Here is a 15,875-nt window from a genome sequence, read left to right as displayed (position 1 = left end):
GATACCTTAGTTCTAAGGATTTAACATCCTGTAAGTAAAGTTGAACATAACAGTATTCCATAAGCAGCCTTTTTATTGTCAGACCATTGCCTGATTTTAATATAATAAAAAAAAAGTGTGCGTTAATATTTAAGAAGCTGTGCCCTTCTTCCTCTTGGCATATGATTGAGGAACAGAATTTGATATCTTAGATGCTTTGGGATTCAAATTGATGTCCTAAATCAGGGGTCGGCAAACCTCCTTCCACCAAGGGCCTAAGTCAGTAAATACTTGGGCTTTGTGGGCCAATAGGCAAAATTGAAGATACTGTGTAAATATTTATATAGTGAGAGAAAACGGATTTCCACAAAATTGTTTATTGATGGAATTCAAAATCTAGTGATTGAATATCGTTCTTTTCTAATGAGAAGGTCTACTAATGAGAAGAATTCTGTTTTTAGAGGATAACATTTTGCTTGCTGGAATTTAAAGTTAGTGTTCCTGATTTATCAAATCCATTGTAAATGTTCATCTGTAAAAGTCATTCTTCATTAGGGGCTGTATACAAACAGGCAGTGGGTCCGATGTGGCCCGTGGACCACAGTTTGCCAACCCCTGTGTGACAAGATTATGGTGAAAAGGTGGGGGGGGGGTTGGTATTTAAGTAGCTTTGTGGGACTCTAGCTATTAAGTCCCCTCTAGTACCTACTTACCAGCTGGATTTAGTAGTCTGTTAGGAAGGGGAAAATGGGACTTCCACATGGATTTCTGGTGTTTGAGATAAGAGTTTTGCCTGACAATCGACAGTTTGACTACTGCCTACTGTGTATGGGGTGGAAACGTGTCTGTGGCTGTTTGTATCCAGGACTTGAACTTCCTGCTGTGGTCCCAACCACCAGCAGACATGACCTTGGTGTCCTGTGGCAGGAGCCAGTCCATTCCTTTGTGGCTGTTGGGGCCAGCTCAGATGTCAGAACCTGGTGCCTGGGTAGAGTCAGATTGTTCCCACCAGGCCACCCTCCAGAAAGCACTGTCCGAATTTCTGCCAGATGGGCCCCTAGGAGGCCTCCAGAGTGAATTACTGCCTTTTTCAGCTGTGGGTTCTTCGCCCTTAGTCCTTAGCTCCCCCGAGGGAGGGAAAGGACAGGGGAGGTTCTAAAATTATTTCAAAATGCTGCTGGAAAACCCCAAGGCAAATTCAAGGCTAAGTCTAGAGGTGGCAGCTCTAATGTGCTGCGTGACCTCCAGAGAGAACAGCCATCAAAATGCTGGAGTGTGCACCCTTCACCTTCTCAGTGCGCCACACAGCCTGACCTCAGAGCTTTCAGAAACGCAGCTGGAGCCGTCTTGTGATCACAGGGTCTGATCTGTGGTTATGTCCCATGGTCCTGTGATTTGCTCCACATTGTTGCGAATGGGTTTACAGGTGGTCTGCAATTCGGGCCTAAGTTTAGGGCAGAGAAGAAGCGCGTGTCTAGGGGGCTGAGCGCACTGCTTCACCAGGTGGCCTCGGCTCACATGCCTCCAGTCCCCAGTACCTGCCAGGTCTTTGCTCTTGAGAGAAGATACTTGGGTTCTTTTTCACTGTGTAGACCTGCAGGGTGTGGGGGTGCACGGAGCTCTCCAGGGTGATCAGAGTGGGAGAGGAAGCACCCCCTCTGATACACCAACAGCGAACTGTGGTGGGTCTCTACTACCCCGTGACCTTGGACCTCCATCTTCGGATGAGGGCAGGGCTCTTGAGCTTGTCTCTGCCCTGCTGGGAAAGTTCGTGGAGCCTTCTGGGTGGGGGCAGCACGGGGGCACTGGTGCGGCGAGTAGTGATGGTGTGGAGTAAATGGCACAGACTCCACGTGCTGCTGCTCTGTCCGCCCTGGCTGGCAGGGCTCCCTGCTTGGCCTCTTGTCCTTCTGTGCTCCCTCCCTGCCTTCAGGGAGCTAGCGGACACAACCACGTTCCCCTTCCTTGCTTGTGCCTGCTCCGTATTACTCTGTCATCAGAGTCCCTTGGGGCATAGCATCAGGGATTTCCCCTTCCTTACTCAGCAGCGGAGGAAATTCTAAGGAAGGGCCGCTTGTGAGAGCCGGTCTCCAGCCTGCGACTCATCCTCTGCCGGGCTGGGGGCTGTACAGACTACATCGGTCTGCGCTGTGCGCGCAATACCTGGACGCACCTTAAAGGCTTTCTTGGGATGACATGAGGTTACCTGCTTTTGCTTTTAGTCCAAGCCGCCTCACGTTGCTTGGAGGTGACCTTGGAGGAGGGGAGGTCTTAGTGCTCCGAGCCAGCCTCAGTGCTGCTGTCAGACGTCTCACCGTGGACAAGAAGGCACAGGCCACGAATGGAGTTCCGGTGTGTGCCTGATGCCGTGCGGGTGGGTGGGGACCGGTACGTGTGCTGGGGAGGTGGGCTCAGTGAATGCCAGCTGCCAGACAAACTGTGAATGCAGATTTTTATGTGAAATCTCCCAACACGAGTGTGTCAACTGACCAACTTTTCATTCTGTGTGTAGCACAAAGTCCCAATATAGCTGGCGAGCCATGGGAGAGCTCTGCATACCTTAGGCTCTGTCACCAAATGCACCTTGGCTCTCCCAAGATGGTGACCATGGTGGCCTTTGACCCCTGGGACAGACCACGGGTCCTCGGAGCAGGGGCAGCACCACCTGTGGCACGGGTGGAAGGTTCTAAGAAACCAGAGTTGCTGCAGGACCCACAGGAAACAGACCCAGGTTTCACTGCAGCAGATGATGCAGTCCACCGAGCTGTACCATTATTCTATGTACCGCCAAGAAAACATGCTGTCATCACAAGTGTGAGACCCTACCGATTGGGGCGCCTGGGCGGCTCAGTCGGTGAAGCGTCTGCCTTCAGATCAAGTCCTGAATCGGGTTCCCTGCTCAGCGGGGAGCCTGCTTCTCCCTCTTGTCTCTGCCGTTCCCCTGCTTGTGCATGTGCGTGCGCGTGCTCTCGCTGTCAAATAAAATCTTTAAAAAAAGAAGAAAAAAAGGCCCCTACTGATGATAAGGAATGTCCCAACCCAGAAATGTTCAGATGTGAAAGTGTCCAGTTGGTGAGAAGCAGACTGTATTGTCAGTTGTGATAAGGACAGAGGAGGTGGCCACGCTGGTAGCAAAGGACGGACAGCACATCACATCCCTGCAAAGGACGTTCATCTGCAAACCTGAGCTGGAGACTCCCATTTCTGTCTTGACGAAAGAGAGAGCACATGGACCTAGAAAGTAACCTCAAACAGTAGAAAGGGAATAGGATGGAAGGTGAGGTTCTCTCCCGCTTCTGACCCCATCCTCTCCGGACCAGCCCCCAGGCTGTGGGCCCTCTGAGAGGCGGTACGCACGTGCAGACCCGTCCTCCTGTGTCCTCTCCCTGTCTCTCCTTCCCACCATTGTGTTTAGCGTAACTGGGAAGGTGGCCTCCACTTTGTTCTTCCCCTGGATGGTTTCCTCCCAAACAGGGCCTCTCGGGGTCCCCACGGGGCAGCACCAAGGGAACAGCCATGTGGTTCTGAACAGCTGCCGAGCACCCAGTACACAGCGTGCCCCCACCCAGGTGACCCGGCCCTCATGGACACGGAGGTGGTCTCTGATGTTTTGCAGCACTTTTGTGTGTGCACACGCGTGTGCAGACACACATCTGTGGAGTCAGGGCCTGGGAGTGGGCTTCTCCATCCAAGGACATGGACACTTGCTGTCATTTCAAGCTGTCTGCCAAAGATGTATCAACTCACCCCTCTTCCATCAACAATGAGGGACAGCTCCCCCCCCCCCCGCTCTGATCGTACCGTGAGGCCCCTGGCTGCTACATGACATGGGCCAGTTCTCACCTGCTGCCCAGGCCTGAGCTGAGTGGCCATCCCCTAGTTTCCTGGGCATGTTCTCATGTGTGAGGCTGTGTCTTCTCAAGGTGAAAAGTCCCGTTTTTTCCTCTCGACCATGTCCTCTTTGTTCCTTTTTCCTACCGATCCGTGAGAGTGCCTTACATAAAGGAGTTCTCACTGTCTGAGACGGTCTTCTGAAGCATCAACAGATGGGTCTGGTGTACTTGGCAGGTTGGCTGGCGGGCAGCCCCCTTCACCAGCCATCAAGGGCGCTGCAGTACGAGTTGCTCAACTTCCCTTGTGATCAGCTGAGGATGTTTTCAGTCCCTGCTCAAGGCCTGTCCACCTCAGAGTCCCATAAACGAATAGGGATGAGGACAGGCATGTGGCCAGCAGCGTGGCCTCCTGACCCCACCCAGAGCTTGCTGCGTGAGGGGTGTGTGTTCTGATGTGTCCTGCCCCCTGGCGTCGCTAGGAAAAGCACCGATCTCATGCCAGTGAGTGGGCGCACTAAGAAACTTCCTTCCAGAAGCCAGTTCTCACATCCACCACTACTTTCCCAGCGCGAGCCACCGCCAGCTCCCTGGGCTCTCAGCCGTGCCCCGCCTCCACACAGAAACTCAGCCTAGAGTGCTCTTCACTCTCTTCTCCGTGTGGCCGGCTTCCCAGCACCAGGACGGCGGCTCACGGGCGTCCTTGAGAGAGAGGCCTTCCCAGCCCCCATCCTTCTCTGCCCACATTTTGCGTTTTTTCTTGGCAATTACTAGTATCTAACAATCTGATGTATTGATTGAGTTATTCCTCTTTCCCTCACTGGAGGGGATCTCCCGCAGGCGAGTGCCTCCTCTGGTGCGTTCCCTGCTGTGCCCGCAATGCCGAGAAGCAATGCCAAAGTTAGAACGCATTAAATGAACAGGTGAATGACTCCCCAGAGCTGGGCCTGGGCCTTCCTCTCCCGGCCATGGACAGAGAGAAGGTGGGTGGCATGGGGTCTCGATGGCCTGTGACGCCTCCACCTGCTTCTGCCATGAACTCAGTAAATGACATTTGGGCAGCAGGGTGGGTGGGTGAGTGGGTGGAGGGATCAGCTGCGTTTGGCCGTTCCAAGTGAAGCTTGTAAATGGTGGGTAGATGGAAGGACAAGCAGACGAGTGCGTGAGTAGAGGTGAGATCTTCACGTGATCTTCGTCACCGGACCCCAGTGCAGGGCACCGGGGCCAGGAGTCAGGTGGGCCAACCCCAGCTCATCCATCTACCCCCATGTGGCCCCGAGCTGGCTCCTTAACCTCTCTGTATCCACTCCACAGGGGTGCACTAAGGATTACCAGAGGCTTTACGTGTAGTGGGATTCTCACAGTCCTCAGCACACAGCTAACCCTCAGGAAACATTAGTTAGCTCCTGAACAGAACAGAAAAGAGAAATTTCCCAGGGCTCCGGGCCCTTGGTGCCCAGTTCGGGCTCAGAGCTGCAACCCGCTATGGGCCAGCAGAGGGCGCCCGCGCGCTGCAGACCGCTGCACCGGCTCTGCGGGCCACACCTCTGTTCCCAGCCCAGCCCCAGGGACAGATGTGGCAGGGAGGAACCACTTCCGAGTTGGGCTCTCAGGCGTCTGCATGTGTGCATTTGGCAAAAAGGGCCCTGCAGGGAACCCGGACAGGGCGTGCAACCTCCTCCCCCATACCTGGAGGAGCTCTACCCCAGACGCCTCAAGGGCCTCTGCGACCTGGAAGCCTGACCTATTCACCCCTGGAATATGGACTCAGGATGACCACATCTTTTGATTTTTCAAGAGAGAAGCCAGATACCAGGATTTAGTAAAATACCGCAATTTTTATGATGACAATGGATTAAAGGCTTTTGGGGTTTTTTTGTTTTTTTTTTTGTTTTTTTTTTTACATTTAATCACCAGTTGCCACCTCTGAGCTACCTTTTAATGCTGCCTTTGGAGGAAGGCATTTTGAGATAAAACCATTCTGCACCTGCTCCCCAGGCTCCCTCCTGGCCCCAGTCTGCAGGTCACCGAGTCCTCTGGGTTAGGAACCACCCCCATCCCTGAGCTTTCCCAGGAGAGCATTCATCCAACAAGCATTTATGATAAGTGCTTGCTATGCTGGGGATACAACTAGGGAAAAAACAAAGATTCCCTGCCTTCGTGGAGCAGATGTTTGAATGGGGGAGTTGGCCAATGTCATTTTTGAAGCATTAAGCACATACCCAAGTAAATGAAGGGGATGGAAGGGCAGCAGCACTGGGTGGAGAGGGCCCCTCTGAGGAGGTGACTCCCAAGTGTGTGGAGGGCCTGCCTGGCAGGGGGGATAGTTCTGGGTGAAAGAAACAGCAAGAGCAAAGGCCCTGGAGTAGGAAGATGTATGTCACATCATCGCATTAAAAGTCCACAATGCCTGAATGGATGGATAAATAGACACACGGATATGCTGTGCCAGGCCCTGTGCTGGGCACGGGGGAGGTGATGCCTGATGAATGAATGAATGAATGAATGAATGAACAGACCCAGTCTAGCTGCTCCTGCCCCAGTTTAATCAGCTTGATCCCAGACGTCTCCCACACATGCTCTGGCCTCATATGTAGCCTGGCTGGGAATGATTTTCCAGTTCTACCTCTGAGTGTAAGGGCTCCTGCACAGCCCCAGACATTCCCCCACATCTGGCCTGAGCCTCCTTTTCTGTGTTCTGCAAACTGGCTCAGAGTCCACGTGGGCTTGTCAAGGGGCATGGGGTGGAGAGGGGGAGCGGAGCTGAGATCTGACTTCCCTGGGCCAGAGTGGGCAGGAGGCTCCAGCAGCAGCAGCAATGTCCTCAGAGAAAGGTGGTGATTCAGGGGCCACAGAAGAACCCCCAACCCATCCTGTCTTGGAGTCCAGCCACGGTGAAATGAGATCTTTCCTAAAAGGTACGCTTGTTGGCATATCCAGTCATGAGAGAGGCACAGAGAGAGGACATGTCTGTCTGACACTTGTCCATTCAACATATATTGGGACGGCTTCTTCTGTGCCAGGCACTGGAGTTGCAGAAGAGAATAGGGCAGAAAAGTCTCTTACCCTCACACTGCTGTCGTTCCGGGCATGGGAAACACAGAGTAAGGAAATAATGAGTATACAAGATAATGTAACAACTGGATTGGGGCAATAAAAACAGTACAGTGAGCTCATGTGCTAGGAGAAAAGGCGGGGAACTGCTTTAGATGTGTGGTCAGAGAAGACCTCTAAGGAGGTGACATCTGAGCTGAGTGCTGATTTAGAAAAAGAATTGGCAGAGGGAAGAGCAGGTGCAAAGGTCCTGAGGCTGGCATGAGTTTGGTGGGATGACGGAACAACAAGTAGGCCAGGGTGGCTGGAGGAGAGTGTGTGAGGATCTGGGCATAGGGGTGAGATGGAGGCAGACCCCACAGGTCCTTGGGGACCTGCAATGGCAACAGGGGGACCTCCTCATGAGGTAAATGTAAGGGTAAAATAAGACAGTACAGGAAAGTGGAACACATACGAGCTCTTATCAATACTGTTATTACCAACCTCAGTCATTCTCCCCAGGTCTGGGCCTCAGGACCATCCTAGGAAGGGCCATCAGGTCTTTGGGGCCCTATCGGTGGCTTGTAGGGTCACTAGCCCGCTCTGTGGGCCTGGTTGCCCCCACCAGGATCTGGGGGATGGGAGTGGACACCGCCTGGTGTGAGGTGGCAGCTTAGCCAGCTGCAGGGTCCCCGAGGTGCACCCCAGCCTACAGCAGTGGTCTCCCCTCCCCAGGAGCTGTGCCCTGGCTGCCATGCCCAGCCATTCACAATTTGGGGGTGCCTCCCCTGGCCTAGTCCAAATCCTAGCCATCTGGGGTCACCCTGACCTGATCATTTGACCTCTCTGAGCCTCAGGCAGGGCCACCACCTACCCAGGCCAGCCCTGCCCCTCGCCTCCTCACCCCACCCCCACAAGTGGCTCCGCCGCCCAAGCCATGGGTTCCTTGGAATGTGATTATTTTTCTTCCCAGATAATTCAGGCCAGAAGACTGGGCCGGCCACTTCCGGCCACACTGACCCCACTGCCTTCCTGATCTTTCTCTCCACAAACTTGACACTGTGGTCAGAGGCCTAAAGCCAGACCCAGGAGCCCCCTTGTCTCCCCTTCTTGACCTGGCCCCTGATCAGGACGCGGCTCTGGGAATCTGGCTGTAAACACCAGGACCCTCAGCCACCCCTTTCCCACAAACCCCCACTGAGAACATGCTGACCCAGCCGTGGTGTCTGGGGAGGATTCCACTCCACCGTTTGCAGGGTGATTCCCAATCATAGCGCTCCCTAAAGCTTCCCAGATAACCCAGAGATGTGTCAGCATCCCCACCTCCAAATTCATTCAACAAGTATTTAATGAGCACCTACTGTGTGCCGGGCTCTGCCCCAGGCTCAGGGAATATAGCAGAGAGCAAAACAGGCCAGAAACACTTGTCTGTGAAACTGGCATTCTGGGGTGGCGACCGTGGAGGCGGGTAGGAAGAAACAAAGAAGTAAAAATTCAATTATGTAGACTATTGGTTGGTGATAAATGCTATCGACATTAAGCAGGGTAGGCAGAGGGGGCTGATTGCTGTGGGGCAGGAAAGACCTCTATTTGAGAAGGGGGCATTTGAACAAAGACCTGAAGAAGATGAGGGAGTGAGTCATGTGGATACCTGGGGGAAGAATATTCCAGGCAGAGGAAGCAGCCAGTGCAAGGGCCCTGAGGCAGGAACATGCCTGATTTGTTGGAGAAACAGCCAAGAGGCTGGGGTGGTTGGAGCAGAGTGAGCAAGGGGATCAGGGAGAGGGTGAGTTCCGGGTGACAAGGGACACGTCATGCAGGACCTTGTCAAGATTTGCCTTTTTCTCGGAGGGAGCCAGAAACTGCAAAGGAGGAACAGGATGTGACTCTGGTTTTCACAGAGTCCTTCTAGCTGCAGGTGGAGGACAGACCAGCTGGGGGTGAGGGTGAAAGCAGGGGATGGGGAGGTGACGGAGATGGACCAGGGTGGGGAGGGTGGGAGGAGAGCACGGGGCTGCCACAGGCGGTGGGTAAGGAGTGCTTGGCTGCTGGACATGGCACTTCACTGACTCAAGGATGCACATTTTTTCCACATTGTACGTCTCTCCAGTTATTGTCCTGGCCTCTTAGAGTCACGAAATGCAGAATGATCAGATGGCAAGCCCATGGAGTGGGTGCAAGGGAGGGGCAGGGGAGAGGAGAAGAGAGCCCCGGTCCTAGGCTCAGCCCAGGGAGACTGGAGTTGCCTTTTCCTGTCCCAGGCCAGGGGGGTGCTTGGAGTCAGGTGGGGGGGCACTCAGGACTGGGTATGCTACACGGCCTGTGACTCCAGACAGAGGGGTGGAGGAGGCTGGTGGGGCCCAGAGCTGAGTGAAAAGCTGGGGCTAGGGACAGACGCTGGGGTGGAGGACAGATCTGCAGTGGGCAGTGTAGAAATGGAGTTTAAGGCCCAAATCTGAGTTTCCCAGGAGCAGCATGGACAGGAAGAAAAAGACCTTCTGTTGTTCACGCTTTCAAATTTGGCACAGGTCCCCCTCCTGCAGACGTAAGCCCGCCGGGGCCAGGGACCTGGAGCCATTGGTGCCCTGCGCCTCTCCTCATGGGTACAGCCCTGCACCAGGCACGGAGCACAGCCGGGACTAGACTCCAGGCCCCACTCAGCCCTCTGCTGCATGACCCTGGGGTCTTCTGATGTTAACAGGATTAAACTGAGGCCCAGAGAGGCTGAGTGACTGGCCCAAGATCACACAGCTCTGAGCCACAAAGTGAGAGTCACTCTGACCACGTTGGCCTCCCACCAGTCACACAGCCTTAAGTGCCTACCCCCAACCCCACCATGACACTTGTCAGCTCCTTGAGCAGCCTGGCGAGCTCAGCTTATTCAGCATGGACTAAACCCTGGGGCCTGAAGGGCATCACACCCCCAACTCCCAATATTACTTTTCCTCCCCACTGTCCTGTGATGTTGTAGGTGCCCCCATTTTACAGATGAGGACACTGAGACAGAGAAGTTAAGTCACTAGGATAGGGTGACCCCCCAGACCCGGGATCTGTACCCAAACAGTCTTCATCCAGAGCTTTCCCTCTGGGCCCCCGAGAGGGCAGAGTGGGGGGCCAGGTGACCCAGGAACTAAGAATAACGGGTCCTAAGGAGCGTCTTCTTTCTGTGTGCTGGGCACATCACGAGCTATCTTCCCCCAGCCCTAAGAGGCAGGCACTATTTACCAAACCCATTTTTACAGAAGAATTCGAGGCCTAAATGATCGTCAGAGGAAGTCCGCTGGCCCCGCAGCTCCTGCTGCTGCCTCGTCCCCCATTCTCCCCACAGGCCCCGAGATGCTGAGAGAGGCCAGCCTCCTGGGTGTTTGCTCATCCCTGAGCCTTGCTCCCCTCAGCCTGACCACAGACTGTGACTCAGAGCTCTGAGTGCCCCCCGCCACCCCCAGGAACTCAGCCCTAGGAGGGAACCGCCAACCCCCTGCTCACCCCCAGCCCAGGACCGATCCACTGGCCTGAGGCCCCTGACACTTTTATCCAAGGCCAGCACTTCTTATGCAATCATAGATACATGACCCTCAGGCTGACAGAAGAGGGAGTCCGACCCCAGCCGGCCAGCCAGGGACAAACCTGTGTGGGCTGTGCGGGGGGTTCTCTGCACCCCCAAAGCCCTGCTCAGCTAAATCACAGAACGGGCTCTGCTGATGGGGCGCTCGGTTCAGTGGAACACCTGCTGGCCCAAGTTCCTGGAAACAGCACAGCCCTGGGCTGTGGGGGGAGAGGGCAGGGACCCCAAGGAGCAGAGAAGCACCACTGGCCCAAAGACACACAGCTGGTAAGTGGCCGATGGGGGCTTCCAGAGGACCTGGAAGACGGGTATAGGAGTCCTTGAAACTGGGAAGCAGCTGAGACTGCGTGTGTGTGTGTGTGTGTGTGTGTGTGTGTGTGTGTGTGTCCACAAACCGTATAACACAGCTGGTAGGTAAACATGGGCTCTGAAGGAGACAGCCTGGGTTCAAACCCCAGCACCGCGACATACTGCTCTGTGAGTCTGGGCAAGCCACTGACCTCTGGGCCTGAGTGTCCTGGTCTGTGAAATGGGAATGATAATGGGCCCTCAGTGTGGGCTTCACTGTGTGAGGGAGCTGTCAGCCCTCGGCCTCCCTCGGCACACAGTGTTGGGGGGCGTCTTCTGCAAAGCAGACGCTCAGGTGGCCACTGATGGGGCCGGTGGTGCAGGGCCCTGGCCTCAGGGCTCTAGGCATCTCTGTTGCTTCTCTGCTCAGCATGTCTTGATTTCTTCTCCCCTGCTCTGGAGGCCCTGGATTGGTCAGAGGAGGTCCAGACAAGGGGGTGCCCCAAGGAGCCGTGAGCCCCTGAGTGACACACCCCAGATGTGGAGGCACACCTGGGTTCCAGAGCTTTGGGCCTGGAACTCTGCAGCCCTGGTCTCTCGCTGAGCCTCAGTTTCCCCATCTGTGCAGCAGCAAGAATGGGGCCTCCCTGTCAATCATGAGTTGACCTGGAGAGTGAGATTAGGCTGGGTCCTGCTACAGAGAAAGGGAAAATTCTGGAGGTTCAGAGTGACCAGGAGAGACTCAAGGCCCCCTGTGGCACAGATGGGGTACAGGGTCAGGGAGAAAAACACCCCACCCCCACCCCAGGTGTGGTCACAGTGGCCCCTGAGAGAGGTCCCAGTGAGAGGCTGCAAACACCCCCACAAACCCGCCCCCCACTGTCCCTCCACCCCAGAATCCAGTCGGCTCTTTGCTGCACCTCACAGAGGATCTAGGAGCGTGTGGGTTGAAAGCCTAGATTTTGAACTTTTGGTTTGCTCGGCACAGCAGGGTGCCCACGGCCTAGGCCAGCAAGTGGGCACAGCCCACCCCCACCCCCCCTCCGGCTCACGGGCACCAGAGTCACCCCATTCTTCCTGCACCAGCCCCCTCTCGCTCCTTAACCCCCCTCCCAAGAAGACAGATTTGCCAAAGCCAAACACATGTGTGATTGTCACCCAGCTAAAGTTTTATGGGAAAACGTAGGACTTGGCTGAAACACTCATCTACTTTTTTAAGTGTGTCTGCGTGCGTGCGTGCGTGCGTGTAGACAGGGAGGAAACGCTCCAACATTTAACACCCTTCCTCCGGCCCTGCTGCCAGCCAGGGGCTGCCCCCTCCCTGGGACACATGGCCGTGCCTGGAGACATTTTTAGTCGTCACAGCTCAGGGGAGCTACCGGCCTCCGGTGGGCAGAGCCCAGGAGTGCTGCTGAAGACCCCGCACAGGGCAGCCCACACCAGGGGGTGACCCAGCTCGGAATGTCAAGAGCGTGAGGTGGAGAAGCCCTGCCCCAGCCTGTGAGAACGTGGGGGGCTTTTCTCTTCTCCCTTTAGCTCCTCAGGTTTCCTGAAGGGAAGTGATGAGGACGATGGACGGGGCAGCCAGAGGACTGGGCTTTACATCGCAGCCCGGAGCCCCACCAGCTGCGTGCCCCGGGCAAGAGTCCTTCCTCTCTGGTCACCAGCTGCAGCCGGGGGGTGCGCACGATACCCCCTCTCCTGCAACCATGGGAAGATTTGGTGGGACGATGCCTGTGGAGGGCCCAACACATAGGAGGCCCTCGGTTCAGGAGAAGCTGATGTCTGTGTCATTAGGAAAAATGACAATGGTTGGACCTGTGCCCCCACCATACCCAGGGGCTGGGCCAGCATGCCACACAGAACCACTAAGTTCCCCCGCAACTCAGCCCTGTGACGGAGAGATGATTATCTCCCATTTGGCAGGTGAGGAAATTGAGGCACAGAAAGGTCAGGCGAATTGCCTGAAGTCACACAGCAAATTAAGTGGCAGGGGAGGTATTTAAGATCCTTGCTTCGGGGCCCAACCGCTGGCTCCCTCTCTGCCTCTAACACCGGAAAAGGGGCGTTTCCAGTTGAGTTTTCCCCACCGTCTTCTCTAAAACTTGGTATGATCAAGTCTTTTTTGGAATTCAGATATTGCTACAATGACAGATGCCCCCTTGTACCTGGCCGCTATCCTCCTGCCAGGGGCCCCCGTTTACGCTGGTTCCCAGAGAGGGGCCAAGACCGCTGGGAATTTCACAGCCCGTCCTGCCCTGAGCCAACTTCAAAACCCTCCGTGTCTCCAGCCCTGCTTTGATTTCAGGCATTTTATGGGCATGAAATCCAAGCCTTGGTCCTTCTAAAGATATCGAGCTCTTTGGGGGTGGAGTGGCTTTGTGGGGCCACCGGACAGGCCATGGGCCAGCGACTGGGGCTCTGAAAGTGTCCGAGGCCGGGAAGGGCTAACCCCCGTTAGGATTCAGGGCTGTGTCCTGGGAAGGCAGGACGCAGGGCCCAGTCTTAGTGAGCACCTCTGGGCCAGGTGCCCCCCCCAGCCCAGGACCAGCCTCGTCTCATCCACCCTCCACAACAATTTTCTCACAGCCAGGTGACATTCTTCCCATTACAGATGGGGAAACTGAGGCGCAGAGAAGAGCAGCCACTCACCCCGTCACTCAGGGCAGAGCCAGGGTTCAGGTTTTCCCCCTGCATCCCACTGCCTCCTGACCACCAGAGGCCACAGCAGAAGGAGCAAGGGCAGGAGGTGGAGAAAATCCCTCCTGACGGCCTGGCTCTGGTGACGAGAGTCACTTGGGTGGACAATCAGAGGAGGGTCCGTATTTGAGGATAAGCACCTGCTGCAGCGAATCTGAAAGGCATCAGGAGGGGTGAGGTCCCCAGAAGCCCATGTCCACACCCCGTGTGGGTGTGGGGGGAGGGGATGATGTCTATGCGACCTGATGGCCTTGTCACCTCAGCAGCTCCTCATGCCCACCCCCTCCCTCACTGCACCGCCTCCCGCTTCCCTAGCCCCGCAGCCTGAGCAGGCACCCCGGAAAGCAAACCCAGTCATAGGGGATGAGGGCGACTCGCCGGGGACAGCCACCAAAGCTGCTTTTGTCTTGTTCCTTCCCTCACCTGTTTGTCCATGTGAGCAAAGTCTGTGAGTGTCCAAACGCTGCCGTAACCAAGTCCCCCAAACTTGGTGGCTTAAAACAAGAGAAACACAGGTCAGCAGAGCCATGCCCGCCCAGGGGCTCCAGGACAGAATCCTTGCCTGTCCCAGCTCCTGGGGGCTCCCAGGCAGGGTCCCTTGGCTCATAGACACATCACTCCGGTCTCTGCCTTTGTCTCCCCGTGACCTTCTGCGTATCTGCGTGTCCTCCCCTGTCCTCAGTCACTGAGGTAGGCACATCCCTGATCCAGTAGGATCTCGTCTCATCCTTAAACTAATGACATTTGCAAAGACCAGATTTCCAAAAAGCCACATTCGGGGCTTCTGGAAGGACATGCATTTTGGTGCCTGCTGTGAGCTCTGAGCCCTGGGGACAGACAGGTGGATGAGACAGAGTGGGCTCTGCCCTCACAGGGTTCCAGTGCAGGAGTGCCCCAGGGGGACAGACTCGTAATCACAGGAACAAGACTGCAACACGCTCCACCAAGGAACACTGGACTCAGGGACACACAGCAAGGGGCCTGGTCCTCACTGGGCTGGGGTGCAGACCATCAGCACCCCAGCTGACCGGCTGTCTCCCCCCAGGTCTGGGCAGCAGCCTCCTACAGGGTGCTTCCTGCCCACACACCCCGCGGCCTCTGCTAGAACTCATTTCCTCCTGCAAGACTCTCCCAGGCCCCCCCAGGTACCCCCTCTGGGCTCCAAGGCCTCTTGAATTTCCTCCCAGCATCGGTAGGTGGTAGGGTTGTCTTTTTTCTTACTTGGAAATTCTTTATTTTTTACAAAAAGATTGCTTTTGTTAAAAAAAAAAAAATTAGAAGCGTCCACAGAAATGGGCACTGACTTTCTCCCTCCCTAAATCCACGGTCCAGAATTTCTCTCTCCTGCAGGCAGTACATTCAGTATAGTCACTGGTACACAGTAGGCGCTCCATAAATTTTGTAGTGCTAGGTCCTGAGGACAGGGAGATGGTTAAGTCACCACCCCCGGCCTCCAGGAAATCAATGAGATACAATCCCTATGTTGTCCAGTCCAAGGGGGGGCATACAGTTGGTGCTCCATAAATGTTGGAGGTGGTTCAGGAGTTGCCCTTGGAGCCACCTCCATCTTTCCTGCTGTCCCTGGTGAGAGAAGCTCTGGTGTAATGAAGCCAGGACCTGAGTGATGTGGGCCCGGGGGACCAGGGGCACAGCTGCTTGGAGGGACTCGGGTGGGCTGCTGGGTACGGGAAACTCCAGCCTGTGGCCTTGGGGGCCTGCTCTTCCCTCTGGCCTCCCCCTCGGTGGCCAACTTTCAGCATCTGGATTCTCTGTCCCCAACTGCTACCCAGATATCAGGGCTTCGGAGGGTCCACTGTCCATCCATCCGCGGAGTCCCTACTGTGTGCCAGGAAGTTTTTGCCTCGGACGAGCCTTCCCCCTCCCTCTCGGAGCTGGTGTTCAGGGTGGGGAGCCTGGCGGACGAGTCAGTTAGACTTCAGGGCCAGGTGCCAGGGAGAGAGAAGGCAGAAAGGATCAGGGAGGGGCAGACAGTAAATAGGGAGGTCAGGGAGGCCTCCCAGAGGAAGTGACATTTGACAGAGACAGTGGTGGGTGGCACGGAGGCTCTGAGTGAGGAGCTGGTGTCCTGGAGCCCACAGAGGGAGGGCGGGGAGGCGATGGGGCACGGCCGGCAGGGCCTCGTGGCCGCTGTGAAGACTTGGCTGTCCTCCGTACGAGGTGGGAGCCGTGGAAGGTCTGAGCACAGGACAGACGGCACGTGACTTGGGTCTAATGCGGGATTCTCAGCCTGGGCACTGTTGACATTGGAGCTGGACCATTCTCGGTCCCGGGGCCAGCCTGGGCACTGGAGGCCGTTTAGTAGTGGCCTCCACCCACCAGATGCCCGTAGCACACCCCCTGCCAGCGTGACAACCCAGAATGTCCCCAGCATTGCCACATGTCCCCGGCGATGGGGTGCAAAACCACCCTGGTAGCCTGTAAGGGACTGCAGGGGAGCAAGCCTGGAAGCGGGGACACCG

Source organism: Ursus maritimus, unplaced genomic scaffold (genome assembly GCF_017311325.1).
Source record: "Ursus maritimus isolate PB19 unplaced genomic scaffold, ASM1731132v1 scaffold_22, whole genome shotgun sequence".
In the NCBI taxonomy this organism is placed as follows: domain Eukaryota; kingdom Metazoa; phylum Chordata; class Mammalia; order Carnivora; family Ursidae; genus Ursus; species Ursus maritimus.
This window is presented reverse-complemented; position numbering follows the sequence as displayed.